Below are 20976 nucleotides of genomic sequence, written 5' to 3' on the forward strand. Positions count from 1 at the left end.
GTGAGTTTGTGCCCATCGGTGACGTTGTTGCCGGTGATGTCTGGTGAGGACTTGCCTTACAACAGGCCTACAAGCCCTCTATCCAGCCTCTCTCAACCTATTGCGGACAGTCTGCAGCACTCGTAGTAGTAGTAGTAGTAGTAGTAACAGCAAAACGAGCACTAGTAGTAGTAGTAGTAGCACTAATCGTAGTAGAAGCAGCGGCACTAGTAGTAGTAGCAGCAGCAGCGGCACTAGCTGTAACCTAGCAGTAGTAGCAGCCTAGCACTACTAGCAGTAGTAGTAGTAGTAGCCGCAGCCTAGCACTACTACTAGTAGCAACCTAGCACTACTAGCAGTAGTAGTAGTAGCAGCCGCAGCCTAGCACTACTACTAGTAGTAGCCTAGCACTACTACTAGTAGTCTAGCACTACTACTAGTAGTCTAGCACTACTACTAGTAGTAGTAGTAGTAGTAGTAGTAGTAGTAGTAGTCTAGCACTACTAGTAGTAGTAGTAGTAGCAACCTAGCACTACTAGTAGTAGTAGTAGTAGTAGCAAACTAGCACTACTAGTAGTAGTAGCAGCCTAGCACTACTAGTAGAAGTAGCAGCAGCCTGGCACTACTAGTAGTAGTAGCAGCACCCTAGCACTACTAGTAGTAGTAGTAGTAGTAGTAGTAGTAGCAGCAGCCTAGCACTACTAGTAAAAGCAGCAGCAGCATTAGTCATAGTAGTAGCAGCACGAGGAGTAGCAGCAGCAGGTGTGTATATGTGTGTAAACCAGAAATGATCGACACTGATCACTTATTGCAGGCATTTTGCTAAAATCGTTCATTACGATAAGTAGCCTATACTAGAGAAATGTGAAGTTTTAAATGAAATAAGTTGACTAATATGACAGATTGTTAATGGGACAATTGATGGCTACAACCATAAACCTAGTTGTAGTAGTTAAGAGAAATACAATTTAAAAAAAGGTGGGACAGATTAATGTTAAAAACGTATCATTCTATTTATCATTATACCATCAATTAGTCAATTTATCGTGATATGGATTTGTCCATACAGCCCAGGTGTGGGGATTAGGACACTAAAATCCACTAACATAAACCATATTGCCTTTTGGTACATATTTTCTGTTGAATAAAATTACCAACTCAAACTATTAGTTCACAATCTCACTGGATTATTGAAGACTACTCATACACGGAGTATAAAACATTGTGGACAGTTAACGTTAGACCACGAACATCCACTAACACAAAAAGAGCTCCTTATTCCTCTAGCTGTCTGTGTGGTGCCAGCAGGAGTCATGAACAAACCCTTATCCCAGATCATCCTTTAAGGTGGTAGAAGTAGTAGTAGTGGGGGGTATGACTCATTCATGGCCATGCCAGCTTCCCGGCAGCGTGGGCACAGATTCCTGCTCCCTCACATAAACAAGCAACACAGGCAGACAGGCACGCAGACAGACACACTGTACTGCCAGTCCTGCCAACACGCCATTATACAAAACGCAGTTAGGCCTACATCAAATCTGTCAATCTGCACCTTGTAAGGCTCAGAACAAAATAAATCCCCCAAAACTCCCTTCAACCACAACAAAGTCATGTCGTAATTTGTGTAGGCCTAAATAAACTAATCCACACAGCATCTCATATCAAACACACCCTTCGCTGGAATTAAACAGAGGAAACATCACCCTTTATAATCACTGTCTGGTATGGATGATACTTCCTTTATCCCCCGGGATAAGAGGCATCACGGCTTCGTATTCAGCACAGGGTCCTGACAAAGTGATTAGCTCCACCGCCGTTTCCCTGACAACGGCACTCTCAACCAACCCAATTGCTTGGAATTCTGCAGCACAATGGATTACCTGCTGAACACCTACACTTAGAAAAGTACCCCCAACACACACCACACCCACACATCCTGAGAGATGTGTTGCCTGCCTGCCAAAAACCTGATCCACCATGCCAAGAGCCTCCTTCTGACACATAGGGCCAGATCAAATTCCTCCAGTAGACAGAGGGAAAGAGAGGAAAGAGACAGTGAAAGACAGAAAGAGAGAGTTGAGAGAGAGGCCCTTGTCAGGTGTGTCAGGCCACATGCCCCACAGAGCAGAGGATGTGTGTTTCCTTGTGGTAAACAGTTACCCAGAACACACACGATATGACTCACATATTGCACTAGTACAATAAGACAACAAGTAGGCGGCCAGTACTTTACAATAAACTTTTAGTGAACTAACAGAAAACATCTACATAATAAAACATATAGGAGCAGATAAGCATTGTACATCAGGAGGCACAACTGCAAAGCGTTTCGACAACTAGTCTTCCAATGAGAAGAACAAGCAGAAGTTCTTCTCTTTGTGGGCAGACTATGCAGGGTAGACAAACACTGGCGCTGCCATGGCAACGCAACCCCAACAATGCCAGGCAGCCTCGTGTTGTTATTCTATCTGGCCAGGGGTGAGTTGCCATAGGAAATCAATCTGGTGTGAGTCTTTAAAGGGTGGCGGGCAGAGACTGTATCCCTACATGCACTCTGAGGTCTACAAACAGTTAAATTCAGATGTAGGCCTACAGTAAATAAAAGCAGGGAAGGGCTGTTTTAAAGTCCACTTTAAACATCCGGAAAGCAAATAAAGATAGCTTAGGTAGGGATTGAACTAAAAGCCTTTGAGGTTTGTGGTGCTGTAAGGTTCAGTTGGTAGAGCATGGCTGTAAAGCATCTCTCTACACCCGCAATAACATTGCTAAATATGTGTAAGAGACCAATAAAATTTGATTTTTATTCTATTGGGAGTTCAATACCCGGTGCCACCCATACATAAAATGTATACACGTTGCTTTGGATAAAAGTACCTGTTAAATGGATTATTATAAATTAAAAAGCGTGCATGGACTCCATTCTCGTTCGGCCATCTTGTCTTGTGAGGATAGCAGTCTGTGTAGACTACGGGGAAACATGGAAGAGGCATCGGCCAATCAGACTGCGTGGCCAGAACTAACCGTTTTACAATCTGACACCAACATAAAATGAGTCAGCAATAAAATGTGTTGAGACAAAACAGTGACAAAAGCAACTGCAGGCCTCAGGCTAATAAAACAAATGAATATGAGAGAATTATCAAGCCCAGAGGTTCATAATAATAATAATAATAATAAAGGACAATTGAACTGGTCTGTGAAATGTCCATTGTACTAACTACAGTCTTTCCTAATGTTGTAACTTGAGCCCGAGTCACTAAAGGTTGTGAAGATAAAAAAAAATGGCCCCTCCCTAACAAAAACCTGTTCCTGTGTACCTCTGGGGCAGAGCTGAACTACTCGGGCGTCACACTGTATTTGTTTGGCCTTTACTATAGGAGCGCTGTCTCCGCTATGCTGGCTGTGTGACTGAGCAAGAGGGCAATATCAAGTGCCAACACTACTCAAACCACTCTTGTTTTCACCCAACTTTCACATGTCGTATTCATTAGACACCAAAACAGAAGACAACGGACAGGGAGGGCCAACCTGAACTGCAAAACGTTTTGCTACGGTGTTCCCCAATGAATATGTCCCAAGAAAAAAAACATTCTGACATGGAGGCACGACCTGAACTTGTCCAATAAGAACGCACATTTTCTGTTTCAAAACATTTCCGTACATTGTGCTCTTCAGAACACAGCTCTGTTGTAGCCATATGGCAGAAATTCCCTTCGTCTTTGGCCAACCACGGGGGCGTGCTGGCCAGTTCCTCACACCCAAATTATATATATATTTTTTTTTATCTCCATTGAGTCTCTCGATTCACAGGGAACGAGAGGCCAGGCCCCTCTATGCATGTGTTTTGATGGAGGTCATGTTTTTTTGGCTGTTGGGCTGGTCTCAACTTGAAAACCTGACCTGCAGGCAGCCCTTCGCAGCTGATTCTGAACGGACCGAAAAAAATAAGAGCAATATGTATATTTATAGACGTGGAAACGCGCCCATTCTCAGTGGGTGAGAATAGGGGGTTTCAGCATCTCGTGTAAGTGCCCGAGCCACGTTACGAACTTCGCCCGCTCGTTACCCATTTCAGCAAACAGGTAGTACTCGCTCTCTATAAGCAAGCTAAAGCCCAAGTTGTCAATGAATTGGCCAATGCACCCAGTGTTGCGTTTAATTACAGATTGATGGACCTCCAGGGTTACAGAGCGCTCACAGAGTTTCTAAACTATGAGGTGTAACATCGCGAGACTTCCGGGAACGCTTGCAAAAATGACCAAACAGAACAGGCCGGGGTTTGGGATTGAGAAGTGAAATATTATTCGTTAGTTGTTCATTTAATCAAAATCTAAAAAGGCACAAGCTAGATTTGACAGGCCATTACATTACCCCGGACTGTGAAAGACACACCCTCTTTATGAAAGTCACACAAGTGCACATATTTTTTTATCTTTGTAAGAAAATATTATAGCATAGACCTATACAATGTCAGCCTTACATATTGATTTCATGAACATATTTCACTTTATTTTACTGTTGTTTTCATTTAGGAAAATACAAAGGGTTGTTATTCCTGATTGTGCTCTCATCAGGCATTATGACTCATGATCATATATGGAATACCAACACTTTGTATTTTCTTAAATGAAGCACACAATTACTCAACACTAAAATAATGTGCAATATGCGTGTGAAATCAATATGTAAACATGGCTATTAAATAAACAAAAATTAACTACAGTAACTGTTGGCATTACATTTTCCTGCTATACCAAAACGTGACCCCAAAACCGCAATACGTATCGAACCATGGATTTGGTGAATCATTACACCCCTAACCGTATTTAAAAAATCCATACCGGTATGTACGATATATCCCCCTTCCCAGCACTCTTATAAAGTTTATGATAGTAGCTTGTCAACTTCTAAGCAAGATCTACACAAATCAAGGGAATAAGCAGTAGGGGCAAAAAGCCTCATCTATAGGGTTATAGTGGTTCCTTCTTCAGCGTGAGCTGTAGAGTGGAACACCCCTAACTCCATCCCCAATGGTCTCCCCCACCCACAGTTAGTGATCTCATTCCTGTCACACAAAACACCATGGATGCTAGATCTTGTGGGGGGAAGGATGGGTGCTTGTGTGTGGTGTGTCGTCATGGACAGCAGACAGCTTTGTCTCAATTATTCCAGTAGATCAGAGCCCCCGTCATGCAGCTCCATTTAGTGGGGACTGGGGACCAGCTTGTCTGAGGAGAATGGCAATGGCAGTGAGTGACACATATACAGTTGAAGTCGGAAGTTTACATACACCTTAGCCAAATACATTTAAACTCAGTTTTTCAAAATTCCTGACATTTAATCCTAGTAAAAATTCCCTGTCTTAGGTCAGTTAGGATCACCACTTTATTTTAAGGATGTGAAATGTCAGAATAATAGTAGAGATAATGATTTATTTCAGCTTTTATTTATTTTATCACATTCCCAGTGGGTCAGAAATGTACATGCTACCAAATACTAAATTTAGTTTATTGCCTTTAAATTGTTTAACTTGGGTCAAACGTTTCCGGTAGCCTTCCACAAGCTTCCCACAATAAGTTGGGTGAATTTTGGCCCATTCCTCCTGACAGAGCTGGTGTAACTGAGTCAGGTTTGTAGGCCTCCATGCTCGCACACGCTTTTTCAGTTCTGCACACAAACGTTGCTTGGGGTCATTGTCCATTTGGAAAACCCATTCGCGACCAAGCTTTAACTTCCTGACTGATGTCTTGAGATGTTGCTTCAATATATTCACAATTTCCCTTCCTTATGTTGCCATCTATTTTTGTGAAATGCACCAGTCCCTCCTGCAGCAAAGCACCCACACAACATGATGCTACCACCCACGTCCTTCAAGGTTGGGATGGTGTTCTTCAGCTTGCAAGTGCCCCCCTTTTTCCTCCAAACATAACAATGGTCATTATGGCCAAACAGTTAGATGTGTGTTTCATCAGACCAGAGGACATTTCTCCAAAAGTACGATCTTTGTCCCCATGTGCAGTTGCAAACCGTAGTCTGGCTTTTTTATGGCGGTTTTGGAGCTGTGGCTTCTTCCTTGCTGAGCGGGCTTTCAGGTTATGTCGATATAGGACTCGTTTTACTGTGGATATAGATACTTTTGTACCAGTTTCCTCCAGAATCTTCACAAGGTCCTTTGCCGTTGTTCTGGGATTGATTCACACTTTTCGCACCAAAGTACATTAATCTCTAGGAGACAGAACATGTCTCCTTCCTGAGTGGTATAATGGCTGCGTGGTCCCATGGTGTTTTTACTTGCGTACTATTGTTTGAAACAGATGAACGCAGTACCCTCAGACGTTTGGAAATTGCTCCTAAGGATGAACCAGACTTTTGGAGGTCTCCAGTTTATTTTCTGAGGTCTTGGCTGATTTCTTTTGATTTTCCCATGATGTCAAGCAAAGAGGCAGTGAGTTTGAAGGTAGGCCTTGAAATACATCCACAGGTACATCTCCAATTGACTCAAATGATGTCAATTAGCCTATCAGAAGCTTCTAAAGCCATGACATCATTTTCTGGAATTTTCCAAGCTGTTTAAAGGCACAGTCAACTTAGTGTATGTAAACTTCTGACCCACTGGAATTGTGATACAGTGAATTATAAGTGAAATAATCTGTCTGTAAACAATTGTTTGAAAATTTACTTGTGTCATGCACAAAGTAGATGTCCTAACTGACTTGCCAAAACTATAGTTTGTTAACAAGAAATTTGTGGAGTGGTTGAAAAACGAGTTTTAATGACTCCAACATAAGTGTATGTAAACTTCTGACTTCAACTGTATACACAAACACACCTGTCATACAGAGTTTGTGAGAGAGATATGAGCGTATCACAGAAAGAACTAACAGAGTTCGCCTACCGAAGAACAGATGCTTCTCTCTCGATAACTGTTTACAGAAAGTTTCAATAGGTTGCAATGACAGGAATCCCATTGCCTTATTTTCATGCATCGGAGTTGAAAACCTACACAATTTAGTAAGCCATCTCCTTCCCATTTACAGTGCTATAATCAAACAATACTTCTGAGCGAACACAAACAGGATTCAGCAATATCTCCAGGGAATCAAATAGAACACAAACTAATATCCAGAGGGTCCTGAGAGAGGGCAAAGCAATTAAATTCATATAAATTTGAGGCTCATTCCAGTTCACACAGCAAATATTGCTTTGACAATTAATTCAAACCTACATTCTTTAAAGACAAGAACAATGTGTTTGTCTCACCCCCATAACATCAGGATATAGATTTTGATTGAATATACTTCAAAATACTTTCATATACAAGATACATCAGCATATTACGTATAGCCTGCCCTAAACACATGGTAAGAGCCTGCTTTCGTCAATCTGGTGACAGCTTGGACTAATACCCCCATCGTGCAGGACCCATGTCTCCCTCAAGTGCCACTCCATGGTTTTAGTCTGCCTAGAGCTCGTGGCAAAGCAGCGGCCCTGCCACCTGTCATCACAGAGTGGTGTCTGTCTGCGCCACAGAGCTGGGACAAGGTTGCAACAAAACTCCCATTTGAAAGGAAAGAATAACAGTAAAACCAGGTCTTCTGGTCTGGGGGAGGAAAGCAGGCTTTTAATGGGGTCAATTCAAGTGGTGAAAAACCCTTTGCCTGTTGCGATTCAGATGGAATCCCCCCCCCCCCCAACACACAAAAATGAAGTCAAATAGTGACTTCAGTGATCTTCAGAGCTCGGTCTTGTCTACACTTGACACTTACATGTGACTTCTGCTCTCAGAATACGAAGCTCACATTGAAGAATACAGGTCTAGGTGCACAAAAGTTGCTTTGTGGTCTGATTATATTCAGAACTGGCTGACCACTTCAGGTGGTGGTCAGGGATTAATTGTGTGCGAATTTCTCCTCAGTCTGGACACAATTAGGCTACCAAAAGGCAATCCAGTGGCCGATGTCATCAGCACTCCTCCCAAAAAGTCTCCCGAAAACATGTGTTTTTGGGCCCGAGAGGCACCTTTTCATTATAACATTGAAGGAAATCCATTCCTAGTGTGTGAGGAACGTGTTTGCTGGCCTCAAATGCTAGCCAGCTAGCTAATATTTAAAATAAATAAAAAATTGGGGGGGGGGGGGGGGGGGGTCTGCTAACCCGTTTGCAATCCCTTTAACGTTGCTTGCTAGCTAGCTACAGAGGTTAGCTGGCTAGTTAGCTACTGCCATAGTTGTGATTGTCGCGTTACCATATTTAGCCTATTCCACCATTAATAGAACGCATACTGGCATTTGATATAGCGCGGGAAAAGGGAATCCGGACACACTGTGGACACGGTCGACACATTCAAAATGTACAGTACCAGTCAAAAGTTGACACCTACAAGGGTTTTTCTTTATTTGATTCCATATGTGTTATTTCATTGTTTTGATGTCTTCAATATTATTCTACAATGTAGAAAATAGTACAAATAAATAAAAACCCTGGAATGAGTAGGTGTGTCCAAACTTTTGACTGGTGCTGTAGGTGTAGATGCATGACGCGTTTGGAACACTAAAGCTGCATGAACTGTCAAGTCTAGACACGGCCTTTGATAACAGGCAGCAATCAGCCAAAAATTCCACCGATGCGCAGGTAAAGCGGAAAACATCGAATAGCTTATTGAAAATGTTTGCCAGAGGCAATAAGCCTCATCTGCAATTTGCAGCAAAAAGGGAAAACAAATCTGGCTACGGAGATGGAGAAAATAATGCAGCCATCCAGCAGAATGGGAAAACAAGAAGCTGAGTGGAAACCCACATGACTGGGAAAAAGAGTGATTAAAACGTACTCCATGGGCACCACCTGTTTTTCAGTGTAAGCAACATGTTGACTCAACTCTGATTCAACTCCTGATGTTTTATCCCTGCTCTGGGTAACCAAGTGCAGTCCGACGTCAAGACTAATACATTACACAGTGTTTCCCAAACTCGGTCCTGCACGTTTTGGTTTTTGCCCAAGCACTGCGCAGTTGGTTCAAATAATCAAATCTTGATGAGAAGTTGGTTATATGAATCACTTAAAATAAGGGCTGTGTTTAGTGTAGGCTTAGCCTGTCGTGATGATTTGATAACCATGTAAATCATTAGGACAAGGTGACTTATCAATATATCCCCAGCAAGCTCCTACACGTCATCTCTAGCTGACACCTTTGCTAACAGGTATTGTATCGATTTAAAACTTGCACAAGACAGTTCACAGAATTGTCCATTTAAGACATTTTCCCAATTTATTCATTACTACATTTAGCTAACATTAGAGAGTTAATCCAGAAATTTTTACATTTGCCTCGATTCTGCAGTCTCATCCAGATCATCATGGCATTTGTAGTTCTTTATGATTGCCACATGAGCAGCTAATCAGCATTTCATTTTGCAGGGGGTAAATACAGGCAAATATACTGATAAAAGTCACCCTGTCCTAGAGAGACTTACATGGTTTTCAAAACGTCACACCAGGGTAAGCCTACAGGAAACACAGCCCTTACTTTAAGTGTCTCTAAAATCCCCTATGGGAAGAATTTATGGTGGGAAAACGATTGTAACCATTCCCCTGTTTGACCTCTAGGTTTTATGGGTATTATGACTCATACTGTGGTACTACTCTATGATAATGTCATATTCCTAAATCTTCCAGGTCCTAGTGATTATCCAATTTCACGTCGGAGCATCATCTGATTTCAACAGACAAGCAGAGTATACACAACAGTTGAGAAATAGAGCGGCAGAACAATCAATTCTACACACGACAAGCTGTAAACTTCCCTCGCATCAATTCTATGAAAAGCTGTGTCAAAAGCTGAGTTTTCCAAGGCAATTTCATGATGCATCTCATGCAGGCATAAGAGCACAATAACACATCAGCACAAAAAATTACAAATATGTTTTGTCACATATACCAGACAGTTGCAGGGAAATGTGTTGTTTTACAGAGTCAGCCATAGTAGTAGGGCACCCCGGTGCAAATTAGGGTCAAGTGCCCTGCACAAGGGCACGTTAACAGATTTTTCACCTTGTCGGCTCGGGTATTCGAACCAGCAACCTTCCGGTTACTGGCCCAACACACTAACTGCTAGGCTAAATGAAACCCACAAGTTCAATACAATAGGCTACATTAGTGAATACATAGATATGAAGTCAGGAGTTTACATACACCTTAGCCAAATACATTTAAACTCAGTTTTTCACAATTCCTGACATTTAATCCTAGTAAAAATGCCCTGTCTTAGGTCAGTTAGGATCACCACTTTATTTTAAGAATGTGAAATGTCAGAATAATAGTAGAGAGAATTATTTATTTCAGCTTTTATTTATTTCATCACATTCCCAGTGGGTCAGAAGTTTACATGCTACCAAATACTAAATGAGTGTATTGCCTTTATGTTGTTTAACTTAGGTCAAACGTTTCAGGTAGCCTTCCACAAGCATCCCACAATAAATTGGGTGAATTTTGGCCCATTCCTGCTGACAGGGCTGGTGTAACTGAGTCAGTTTGTAGGCCTCCTTCCTCGCACACACTTTTTCAGTACTGCCCACAAATTGTCTATAAGATTGAGGTCAGGTATTTGTGATGGCCACTCCAATACCTTGACATTGTTGTCCTTAAGCTATTTTGCCACAACTTTGGAAGTATGCTTGTGGTCATTGTCGATTTGGAAGACCCATTTGCGACCAAGCTTTAACTTCCTGACTGATGCCTTGAGATGTTGCTTCAATATATCCACATAATTTCCCTTCCTCATGATGCCATCTATTTTGTGAAGTACACCAGGCCCTCCTGCAGCAAGCACCCCCACAACATGATGCTGCCACCCCCGTGCTTCACAGTTGGGATGGTGTTCTTCAGCTTGCAAGCATCCCCCTTTTTCCTCCAAACATAACGATGGTCATTATGGCCAAGCAGTTCTATTTTTTTTCCTCCATCAGACCAAAGGACATTTCTCCAAAAAGTACGATCTTTGTCCCCATGTGCAGTTGCAAACCGTAGTCTGGCTTTTTTATGACAGTTTTGGAGCAGTGGCTTCTTCCTTGCTGAGCGGCCTTTCAGGTTATGTCGATATAGGACTCGTTTTACTGTGGATATAGATACTTTTGTACCTGTTTCCTCCAGCATCTTCACAAGGTCCTTTGCTGTTGTTCTGGGATTGATTTGCACTTTTCGCACCAAAGTACGTTCATCTCTAGGAGACAGAATGTCTCTCCTTCCTGAGCGGTATGACGGCTGCGTGGTCCCATGGTGTTTATACTTGCGTACTATTGTTTGTACAGATGAACGTGGTACCTTCAGGCGTTTGGAAATTGCTCCCAAGGATGAACCAGACTTGTGGACGTCTACAATGTTTTTGGTCTTGGCTGATTTCTTTTGATTTTCCCATGATGTCAAGCAAAGAGGCACTAATTTTGAAGGTAGGCCTTGAAATACATCCACAGGTACACCTCCAATTGACTCAAATGATGTCAATTAGCCTATCAGAAGCTTCTAACGCCATGACATCATTTTCTGGAATTTTCCAAGCTGTTTAAAGGCACAGTCAACTTAGTGTATGTAAACTTCTGACCCACTGGAATTGTGATACAGTGAATTATAAGGGAAATTATCTGTAAACAATTGTTGGAAAAATTACTTGTGTCATGCACAAAGTAGATGTCCTAACCGACTTGCCAAAAATATAGTTTGTTAACAAGAAATTTGTGGAGTGGTTGAAAAACAGGTTAATGACTCCAACCTAACTGTATGTAAACTTCCGATTTCAACTGTACGCAAGAACACAATATCCCAATGCATATTTGTGGCTTTCCCAGGTGGAGTGCCCCCTTGACTACCAGCCAATGGAAAAAGGTGACATGCAGGCAGTGTCCATTTTTATTCAAGTCTACTAGTTGGAGGCAAAGGGCCTAATACCGACACGGGGTTGGTTCACTGACTGTATGAGGTTATGAGGGTCATGTGGGTCCTTTTGAATGACACCAGTGTGTTTACAGTGCCTTCAGAAAGTATTCACACCCATTGACTTTTTCCCCATTTTGTTGTGTTACATCCTGAATTTACCATGGATTCAAATTAGATTTTTAGTCACTGGACTACACACAATAAGGTCAAAGTGGAATTTAATTAATTAAACATTAAAAGCTGAAATGTCTTGAATTAATAAGTATTCTACCCCTTTCTTATGGCAAGCCTAAATACATTCAGGAATAAAAATTTGCTTAACAAGTCACATAATAATTTGCATGGATTCACTGTGTGTGCAATACATGTTTAACAGGATGTTTTAATGACTACCTCCTCTCTGTACCCAAAACATACAGATAATTGTAAGGTCCCTCAGTCGAGCAGTGAATTTCAAACAAAAATTCAACCCCAAAGACCTGGGAGGTTTTCAAATGCCTCGCAAAGAAGGGCACCTATTGGTGTATCTGGGTTTAAAAAAAAATTTTTTTTAAAAGCTGACATTGAATATCCCTTTGATCATGGTGAAGTTATTAATTACACTTTGGGTGGTGTATCAATACACCCAATCACTACAAAGATACAGGCACCCTTCCTAACTCAGTTGCCACAGAGGAAGTAAACTGCTCAGGGATTTCACCATGAGACTAATGGTGACTTTCAAACAGTTGGAGTTTAAATGGCTGTGATAGGAGAAAACTGAGGATGGATCTACAATACTAACCTAATTGAGAGTGAAAAGGAAGACTGTACAAAAAAATCCAAAAAAACATGCATCCTGTTTGCAACAAGGCACTAAAGTAATACTGCACAAAATGTGGCAAAGCAATTAACACTTTGTATTCAGGACAAAGACAATACAAGACATTACGGAGTACCACTCTCCATATTTTCAAGCATAGTGGTGGCTGCATCATGTTATGGGTATGCTTGTAATTGTTAAGGACTGGGGAGTTTTTCAGGATAAAAAAAGAATGCTAAGCACAGACAAAATCCTAGAGGAAAACTTGGTTCAAATTGGCTTTCCACCAGACACTGGGAAATTAATTCACCTTTCAGCAGGACAATAATGTAAAACACAGGACCAAATCTACACGGGAAATTTTATACAGAAGACAGTGAATGTTCCTGAGTGGTCAAGTTACAGTTGACTTAAGACTACTTGAAAATCTATGGCAAAACCAAAAAATTGTTGTCTAGCAATTATCAACAACCAATATGACAGAGCTTGAAGAATTTTGAAGAGAGTAATGGGAAAATGTCACACAATATAGGTGTGGCAAGCTCTTAGAGGCTTACCTAGAAAGACGCACATCTGTAAATCGCTGCCAAAATGTGCTTATACAAAGTACTGACTCAGTGGTGAGAACACTTATGTAAATTAGATATTTCTGTATTTCATTTTCAATACATTTGAAAAAAATTCTAAAAACATGTTTTCACTTGGTCATTATGGGGTATTTGTGTGTAGATGAGAATATATTTTTTTTAATCCATTTTGAATTCCGGCTGTAACAACAAAATGTGGAATACGTCAAGGGGTATGAATACTTTCTGAAGGCACTGTAACTACTAAAGTCAGGACAATACCAGTATTGCAATATTGTTATCCATGGCAAAAATGAAAAAAAAACTGTGCAGACCAAACTTTTTGGTCCTTTAAAACCCTCCTGTATGTAAAATATAGTCTACTATAACTTGGAAAATAAATAACTCTGGATGACAACAATGATGTACGTAGAACGCCATCTCTAAAGAGTCTTGTAAAGAGAGATGTCAATACAACCTGACAAAATGTTCACTCGTCTTTCTACCCCTCTTTTCACTCATCAGACAGCAACTAAAAGCAGGTTCTCTGTGTCAGTGTTCCATTCTAAGATGGCTTTGTTACCATCTGAAAGTCGGGCACTATGAAATACAGTACTGTTGCGTTGGTGTTTATAATGCACTTAATGTCAAAGAATTCATACCGCCTACATATCCAACAAAAGACATGCTTTATATACAAGCCTGATAAAATGTTTGCACTGCGAGGCGTGATGTTGTCTTCTGCCCATGAGTGTAGTGTTGGCTGTAGGAGATACAGAATAAATACAAGGCTAACAAACACTCTTGATCATCTGTCTGACGTATTTTTGTTTAACCTTTATTTTACTTAGCAAGTCAGTTAAGAACAATTCTTATTTTCAATGACGGCCTAGGAACAGTGGGTTAATTGCCTTGTTCAGGGGCAGAAGGACAGATTTTTACGTTATCAGTTCGGCGATTCAATCCACCAACCTTTCAGTTACCGGCCCAACACTCTAACCACTAGGCTACCTGCTTATGATGACTATAAGCAGGAAACAGGGAGAGAAAAATTAGAGAGAATGAGTTTTCAAAAGGCTAAAATATACTTGAAAAAGGCTTAATTACAATATTTATAATTGAATAGCTCTGGTGCCATTACAATACTTTGGGGGGTACTCATTAACAGGTGAAATGCAGCGGGTTAGAATAACACAGAGGAAGCTGAAGAGTGAAGGAAAGCTCAGCTGAAACGTCAAGACTCACTGCCTCCTTCCTCAAGCGTGACGGGCGGCCAGACAAAAAGCATTGTTTCCACAGGGAAGTGGAGGGAGAGGGGAAACACTCACTGCCCTAACTAACTACACTGACAGACGAAGCACCCAGATCCATTGAAAGTTCAGAACAAAAAGATTGCAGAGACATCCGAGTCAGAGGAAATGAATACGTCACCTGAGAAGACACCAAAGAATGGATTCTTTCAATGATCCTTTGCAAAGTTGGAAGAGTAGGCCTATCTCCATTTATAAACGACTTCCTGATTGTGTGTGATGTGCACGTCTTATTTAGAAAACTGAAGGCATGTGCTACAGTGTCAATACTGCACTGTGGCTTCAGGTGAATTGAGGCCTATTATGGTCTATAGAAACATGACTATTGGGATTCAAAATCTTCAAACTAAGAGTAGGACTAAATTAAAATACAGTATTTAGAAAACAAGGCCATTTTAAAAAGTTAAAAAGGCAAAACATAAAGCTTTGTTGTGAGCACTAGAATACCAATGAATTCTAACTCTACTTGGCCAAACTAAATTCCCTCATATGAACTATTGCTATAACTCAATTAAGAGACTGAAGCCATATTCTGATTCTCCTCTGCTTCACACAGAACGAACCACAATATCAATTTCCTCTGTGGCACATCTGAGACGCACCTAAACAGCATGCGGAAGTGAAGCATATAAATGGTATCATATTTATTTTTTTGCAGGAAAAGGCCTACCTAAGTACATGCTGTACAAATTAATTATTACTTTTTCAACATTGTATTTGTCAGAGGATGGGCAGTGCCATTGAGGCCAGCTCCATTTTGAAGTAGTCAATTTTCTTCTTCTACGAATTGGTAAACAAACTAAGACTGTGTACTGCCCCCTGGAGTGTGTTGTATGAACAGGTACCAAAGCCACAGGTGGCAATTTACTGCCACATGCAGTTATGGAATGTTTGCTCAAGAGTATAATTCATTGGCTGAACACTCCTGATGACCTGGATGGAATTATGTGATCCTTTCTTTACCCATCGGAAGTCCCACCCAATTGACTACTAAAAAATGGGTAAAGTTCTCAATGGTGTTGCCCATGCTAACACAGGCTTTTTGGCACTAGAGTCCTCTATCTATCTCTATGTTTGAGCCCTGCTCGTTGTTGTTCCCTTGCCAGACAGCTTCCTTATTTTCCCCTGTCACCTGACACAGATGTCCTGGCACCTAGTTGAAATATCTAATTTACCTAGTGTCAGTCAAAAGTCTGGACACAGCTACCTCATGAAGCTGGTTGAGAGAATGCCAAGAGTGTGCAAAGCTGTCATCAAGGCAAAGGGTGGCTACTTTGAAGAATGTCAAATATAAAATATATTTGGATTAGTTTAACACTTTTTTTGGTTACTACATGATTCCATGTGTGTTATTTCATAGTTCTGTCTTCACTTATTTCTACAATGTAGAAAATAGTAAAAAAAATAAAGAAAAACCCTTGAATGAGTAGGTGTGTCCAAACTTTTGACTGGTACTGTATGCACGAAGACACCCAACTGGGGCCATGACCCAGTTAGTCATGGCATAACATTGAATGTGCCAAAACGTACTCAGTCACAAGTTCTCACAACAGACACACTAGTAAGTACTATGGCACCACTTGCTAGAGCGCAGCATTTCATTGCATTCCAACACTAGCGGTTGGCCTGAAACAATATTCAAGATAGAAATCTGAATAGATTGTGTAATTCATTGTTTCCCATGCACAGAGACAAGTCAGATTATGTTCCTCCTCACGAGAGTATAGTCTTATTTTAGGGAATACTGTGCCACAAACTGCATTGCTAGTAAAATGCCTGAGCTGACACCCTCCCAAAAATGTTTGTAGAGGCGCTGACTAACAAAGAATAAACTGTAGAAAAATAAAGTCACACTTCATATATGGTCCCAACAATTTCATGTGTTAATAATTTAACATAAAATCAACATTTCGACAATGCAGCACCAATTAACCCATTAAATTTGGTAGCATATAGAGCAGGGATGGGCAACTGGCGGTCCCGCCTGCGACCCCCGAATCAATTTCCCCCCTTATATAATAGCAAAATCTCTCCACCCATGGAATAGTGTAAAATTGTAGCAAACTTGCTTTAAAACAGCAACATTTTCTCTATGCCCATGGCAAAATGTGTAAAATTACAGGAAATTAACTCTAAAACAAAATTACACTTAGGGCCCCAAAAGGCTAGGGCCTGCTCTGACTGCGTGAGTGGGTATGGATGTGGGTACGCAGACCCGCGAGCGATTGTGGCCCCTTATAATGAGTTCAGATTTTTTTTGTGGCCCCCACCTGCATCAAAGTTGCCCATCCCTGATTTAGAGGGTGAGACTTTCTTTTAGCACAAACGCATTGCTACCCCAATGGAAACCAAAATGTGGCTACAGTACCTGTGGGAAAATACCATTCTTTGCCCTGCTGGGACTAATGCCGTAGACGACTGGCACAGAGATGCCATCAAATCAAGCTTTACTTATACAGCACATTTTAGAGATGAATGCAAGGCAATTTTCTTCACAGAATTATATATATATTTTTAACTATGAAAATAAAAACTGAAAATATGTACTACAAAACAAGAGGATAAAAAATAAAAACAGAAAGACTAACAAAGCACCCTAAGGAAAAGCAAAGCTAAAAAGGTGTATCAAGATCTCTTAAATATGCCCACAGTTTTGGCCCTCAGGTTGCCATGGCAGACACACATGGAGGCCCGCATAGAGGTTAGGGAGGAAGGAATGACACATTCTGTTTGTCACTGCAGCGCCTCAGTTGCTTAATGGCAATCAGTCAAGTGCTGAGCAACATATACTGTATGTGAGCACCTTGGCTTGCAGGAACCTGTAGGTTACAGAGCGTCATTGACAGACATTTAATTCTTACTCAACTTAGTCAGTGTCACACGAATGCAGACGGACATTGCAAATTCAGTAACAAAAGTCCACTTAGGCTTAGCCTAAACTGAGGTCCACACTTTGAATGACATGTAGTAGAGAATTGTTTTGGAATTACTAGGCTACTACAAGTGCTCTCTGCATGTTTATTTTTTTAGGCCCATTACCACATGAAACGTATATTTTCCTGTGGAGAATGGCATTTGTGAAAAACAACAATTAAATGTTCTAGTAAAAAAAACTAAAAAAAGTTATAGTATGAGTGGTGGTTGTTTCATTTGATAGTATATTGTTGGAATTGATCTTAAGACTTTTTTTGCTGGGAAAGCGAGGCAGATATTTCAAAAGACAATGGTTTTGCCTGACAATAGACTACCTGAGTGTTGACACACCCAAGGCCTACAGGAGAACCCATCTCTCACAGTATAAGGGGCCTAGAGGGGGCGGGGGGAGTGTTACGTTCCAACTGTTGCATCGTAGCCTATGGCTTTATTATAAAAGTAGGTCAACATTTGATCACTGAAAACAAAGCATTTCATTCTCAATAAGAGAATGCGTAGTAAAAAAAAAAAAATTACGCAGACACCGGGCTCTAGCAATACATTCACGCAAAGGATTGCAATTTAAATGTTTGAAACATTGCATACCGTTAAACTGCATCATAAAGTACGTTTATTGATACAAAGTTAAAGCGCATAGAACCCTAACAAAAACAAACTTGCTTTAGTTCCCTAACCAGAATAGGCAGGCAGTGCTGTAATACTTACCAGCTGTTTACAACACTACAAGAGACAATTTTGACATGTAGGCAACTTGCAGCTTTCACCCGCTCGAGTTATTCCGATCCAGTTTTAGATTACAAAACCACCACTGAAGGCACAAAGTGAGCGCACTTCGATAATCCTTGGAAACTTTGTCACACTTGTTCGCTGAGGTATAGCTTGTTCACGACACTCTTATCGGTAGCTGTCGGTGCAAGCAGTCGCCATGTTTGCGTCTGGTCACACTTTGGTGAGCAATTTTTTATTTTTTTTACACTGCTGCATGAGACAGAATGAAACCGCCCAGGGGATAGTGACTGGCACTCAGATGACAAACCCTCTCCGCCTTTTTCCAACCGCCTCTTGAAGCCAGTGTATGCTTAATCTGAAAATGTGGTCGGAGGCTTCGTATGGCGGGCGTGACGCAATCGCGGAGCCTCCAGCGGCCAAATCAAGCTCTGTACGGCATCGCCGTGCGCCTATCAAATTGTGTAACAATGCGGAGGGCTCTGTACAGCTGCATTGACATGATTGGTTGACGGTAGGTGGGGGCGGGAGGTCCTATACAAACACAAACTCACTTCCTTGACAACTTCCTTCACAACAGCTCATCTCTGCTCCACGAAGCGCAAAAAGTATGTTTTCTTTGACTTCTGCGGAGGCGCATTTACTGTATGGTCACTGCAGATTTCGGCTTGACCATGTAAAGCCTATGCCCCTACCCCCATGTGAAATGTAATGCATGATGTCTTGACACCAGAATATTGTAGGCTGTAAATTCAACAGGTGTTGAATTTTTTTCCATTTAGTGACAATATATTTTATCTACAACCTCCCTTAGTCAGTTTGGGTGTTATATAGCCAATACTAGGTCTACTGCATAAATAAGCAAATTTTCAAAAATCAAGTAGGCCCATATTTCATGAATTGAAAAGTCCAATGAGAATTAATCCCAAAATAATCCAATGATTATTCTGGATAACGTATAGTTTCCCATGACTAACTGTTCTTACTGATGAGACCCGTAAACCCTTAAGAAGCTGAAATATTTCACTTTTATACATTCCCCAATCGCTAGAAAAATGGGACTGAATTATACTGAACAAACATATAAACAGAACACGTAAAGTGTTGGTCCCATGTTTCATGAGCTGAAATAAGAGATCCAGAAATGTTCCATACGCACAAAAAGCTAATTTCTCTCACATTTTGGACACAAATTTGTTTATATCCCTTTTAGTGAGCATTTCTCCTTTGCGAAGATAATCATCCAACTGACAGGGGGCATATTAAGAAGATGATTAAACAGCATGATCGTTACACAGGTGCACCTTGTGCTGGAGACAATAAAAGGCCACGCTAAAATGTGCAGTTGTCGTCAAACACCGTCACAGATGTCTCAAGTTGAGGGAGCGTGCAATTGGCATGCTGACTGCAGGAATGTCCACCAGAGCTATTGCCAGATAATTTTATGTTAATTTCTCTAACATAAGCCGCATTTTAGAGAATTTGGCAGTACCTCCAACTGGAAGCTCATCTGCTTGGTCGTCATCCTCGCCAGGGTTTTGACCTGACTGCAGTTCTGCCACGCAACTGAATTCAGTGGGGAACACCCAATCTTTCTGTTAAGATACCTTAACAGAAAATGAAAACAAAGTTATCCAGTAAAATACTTTTTGATTTCACTCAAGTAGTATTTGGTTTTAAATATGTAATTGCTACAATATATTTAAGTGTCAAAAAATGTATTTCAAATTCCTTATATACTGAACAAAAATATATGCAACATGCAACAATTTCAAAGGTTTTACTGAGTTACAGTTCATATAAGGAAATCAGTCAATTAAAATAAATTCATTAGGCCCTAATCTATGGATTTCACTTGACTGGGAATACAGATCTCTTGTAGAACAAGACTTGTTCACAGACACCTCAACAACAACAAAGTAGGGGCGTGGATCAGTAAACCAGTCAGTATCTGGTGTGACCACCATTTGCCTCATGCAGCAGGATACATCTCCTTTGCATAGTGTTGATCAGGCTGTTGATTGTGGCTGGTGGAATGTTGTCCCACTCCTCTTCAATGGCTGTGCGAAGTTGCTGTTAAATTGGCAGGAACTGCAATGCGCTGTTGTACACGTCAACCAAGAGCATCCCAAACATGCGCAATGGGTGACATGTCTGGTGAGTATGCAGGCCATGGAAAAACTGGGACATTGTGTACAGATCCTTGCGATACGGGGCTGAACAGCACGACACTGGGCCTCAGGATCTCTATAAAATGCAATCGCTTTTGTTGTCCGTAGCTTATGCCTGCCCATATCCCCACTGCTACCATGGGGCACGAGAGTATAGTCTTAATTTAGGGAATACTGTGCCACAAACTGCATTGCTAGTAAAATGCCTGAGCTGACACACCCAAAAATGTTGACATCTTTGACACCATCTGCCCAGTAGTTGAAACCAGGATTCATCTGTAAACACACTTCTCCATCGAAGGTGAGCATTTGCCCACTGAAGTCAGTTATGACACCGAACTGTAGTCAGGTCAAGACCCTGGTGAGGACGACTAGCACGCAGATGAGTGTTTTCCTGAGACAGCTACAGACAGTTTGTGCAGGAATTCTTCAGTTGTGCAAACCCACAGTTTCATCACCTGTCCGTGTGGCTGGTCTCAGACGATCCCGCAGGTGAAGAAGCCGGACGTGGAGGTCCTGGGCTGGTGTGGTTACATGTGGTCTGTGGTTGTGAGGCCGATTGG

General features: G+C 41.2%; 1 protein-coding gene across 1 annotated transcript in view; it reads right to left on the minus strand.

Moving 5' to 3' along the window:
• LOC139534930 (DENN domain-containing protein 4C-like) overlaps positions 1-18673 on the minus strand; it is a 58412-nt gene extending 39739 nt beyond the window's left edge. The window contains exon 1 of the mRNA XM_071334469.1: positions 18222-18673. The gene's annotated coding sequence lies outside the window, so the exon portion shown is untranslated. The remainder of the gene's footprint in view (positions 1-18221) is intronic.
• Between the last annotated feature and the right edge of the window lie 2303 nt (positions 18674-20976).

The sequence above is a fragment of the Salvelinus alpinus genome, chromosome 11, assembly GCF_045679555.1.
Source record: "Salvelinus alpinus chromosome 11, SLU_Salpinus.1, whole genome shotgun sequence".
In the NCBI taxonomy this organism is placed as follows: domain Eukaryota; kingdom Metazoa; phylum Chordata; class Actinopteri; order Salmoniformes; family Salmonidae; genus Salvelinus; species Salvelinus alpinus.